We start from the raw sequence: 2,845 nt of genomic DNA, 5'->3' as shown, positions 1-2,845 counted from the left end.
TTTCCTGCTGTATTGCACATGTGCCTTTAACCATTAAACTCCATCAAACATTACATTTTTATCTGAAAAACGCACATTATTTACAGTTTTTTATTCAAATTATTCTGAATTTAATGATCATTTAGTCAGTTTTGAAGCCTTTTCCTCATGTCCTGCTGTATTTGTCCATGTGCAATATCAGATGTGTTATTAGATATAGCTGGAAATACAGATAGCTGCTGCCATTGACACACACGTACTGTAAAAGTGACACTGAGCAGATCTAAATATGCTTTAATTCAGTATAAACCCTTCAGTTTTTACAGCATGAATCTCCAGCTGCCCGTGTTTGACTGTCTAATACAGTAGTGTCATGTAATGTTCATATTAATCATATATGTGCAATGCTGCTGCTGGCCGACAGAGGGCAGGATTCAGCATGGAGGTGTCTTTCTCTGTTTCTGTGTGTTGTTTGGGACTTTATTAGCAACATGATTGTCTGTGCCAAGTACGTTGTTGCCTTTCTGTGTAAATCTGGAGTGAAGGGTTAATACTAGATGCTAATGTGCTAATAAAATTATTTTATTTTCACAGTTAAATCAGCAGTCTGTGACATTATTGACCTTGTGTTGATGGCTTTTAGTTTTTTGTTTTTACAGAAAAACACATCAGAAACTGAAGTTCTGAAGACAAAATTAACAAAAATATTGAAGTAAAAAGCCAAATAGGCTACAGATTCATAATAACCCACAATTGACAATAGCTTTTACATTTTTCACTGCTTTTAGAGACGTCGTTAAAATAAGTTTGTTCGTGAAAACCTTACAGAAATGGGGGAAATTCTGACAACCTGTATTTATGGATGAAGAACATGTCGTTAAAATTATAATTAAATGTATAGTTTCAGTCAACATGTAATGCAAATGTACTAATTTTATATGTATATAGTACTCTGTATCTGTACACTTCAGTCACTCTAATCTTTCATCAATCGCCATAACCTGCCCTGCGCTCTTGAAAGACTTTTCTTCACTTCTGGTCACATGGAAAGCTTTTAAGGTGGGACAATCCTTCTTTTTGGGTGGGACTATTACATGCATAATTTAGAGCGGGACTAACAGACCTTTAGGGCGGGACTTTCTGTCCATTAGGGCGGGGCTATTGGTCTTTCTTTTGAAGCGAGACTAACAGTCCTTTAGGGCGGGACTATCTGTCCAATAGGGCGGGGCTATTTTCTTTAATTTAGAGCGGGACTAACAGACCTTTAGGGCGGGACTATCTGTCCAATAGGGCGGGGCTATTTTCTTTAATTTAGAGCGGGACTATGTCCATTAGGGTGGAGCTATTGGTCTTTAATTTAGAGCGGGACTAACAGACCTTTAGGGCGGGGCAATTGGTCTTTCTTTTGAAGCGAGACTAACAGTCCTTTAGGGCTGGGCTACCAGTCTTTTAGGGCAGGGCTACCTGTCCATTAGGGCGGGGCTATTGGTCTTTCTTTTGAAGCGAGACTAACAGTCCTTTAGGATGGGGCTATTGGTCTTTTAGAGCGGGACTACCTGTCTTTTAGGGCAGGGCAATTGGTCTTTTAGAGTGGGACTGGCAGTCCATTAGGGCGGGGCTATTGGTCTTTAATTTAGAGCGGGACTAACAGTCCTTTAGGGCAGGGCTATCTGTCCATTAGGGCGAGGCTATTGGTCTTTTAGAGCGGGACTACCAGTCTTTTAGGGCAGGGCTATCTGTCCATTAGGGCGGGGCAATTGGTCGTTTAGAGTGGGACTAACAGTCATTTAGGGCGGGACTATCTGTCCAATAGGGCGGGGCTGTTTTCTTTAATTTAGAGCGGGACTAACAGTCCTTTAGGGCGGGACTATGTCTATTAGGGCGGGGCTATTGGTCTTTTAGAGCGGGACTACCAGTCTTTTAGGGCAGGGCTATCTGTTCATTAGGGCGGGGCTATGGGTCTTTCTTTTGGAGCGAGATAAACAGTCCTTAAGAGTGGGACTATCTGTCCATTAATGCAAGACTAATGGTCTTTAATTTAGAGCGGGACTAACAGTCGTTTAGGGCGGGGCTATCTGTCCAATAGGGCGGGGCTGTTTTCTTTAATTTGGAGCGGGACTAACAGTCCTTTAGGGCGGGACTATGTCCATTAGGCCAGGGCTATTGGTCTTTTAGGGCGGGACTACCAGTCTCTAGGGCGGGGCTATCTGTCCATAAGGGCGGGGCTATAGGTCTTTCATTTAGAGTGGCACTGACAGTTTTTTTAGAGTGGGAGTATCTGTCCAATTAGGGCGGGGCTATTGGTCTTTCATTTAGAGCGAGACTAACAGTCCTTTAGGGCAGGGCTATCTTTTAGAGCCGGATTAGCAGTCCTTTAGGGTGAGACTATCTGTTCATTAGGCCAGGGCTATTGGTCTTTTTTTTGGGGTGGGACTATATGTCCATTGGGTCTTTCTTTCAGGGTGTCAGTCCATTAGGGTGGGGCTATTGGTCTTTCTTTTAGGGCGGGACTAACTATACTTTAGTGTTTAGTGTTTCTCACTCTCATCATCTGAAATATTCTGCACCAGAGGGCGCCGACGGTGATTCCAGTGGACATTAATTCTCCACAACTGTACAATCTGACATTTAAATCTTCCTTTATAGTGTTAGCACCGCTCCTCTTCCAACAATTGGCACTAACAGTTTTTTAGAGTGGGATTATCTGTCCAATTAGGGCGGGGCTATTGGTCTTTCATTTAGAGCAAGACTAACAGTCCTTTAGAGCAGGGCTATCTTTTAGAGCCAGATTAGCAGTATTTAGGGTGAGACTATCTGTTCATTAGGCCGGGGCTATTGGTCTTTTTTTGGGGGGGTGGGACTATCT

The sequence above is a fragment of the Danio rerio genome, chromosome 8 (genome assembly GCF_049306965.1).
Source record: "Danio rerio strain Tuebingen ecotype United States chromosome 8, GRCz12tu, whole genome shotgun sequence".
In the NCBI taxonomy this organism is placed as follows: domain Eukaryota; kingdom Metazoa; phylum Chordata; class Actinopteri; order Cypriniformes; family Danionidae; genus Danio; species Danio rerio.
This window is presented reverse-complemented; position numbering follows the sequence as displayed.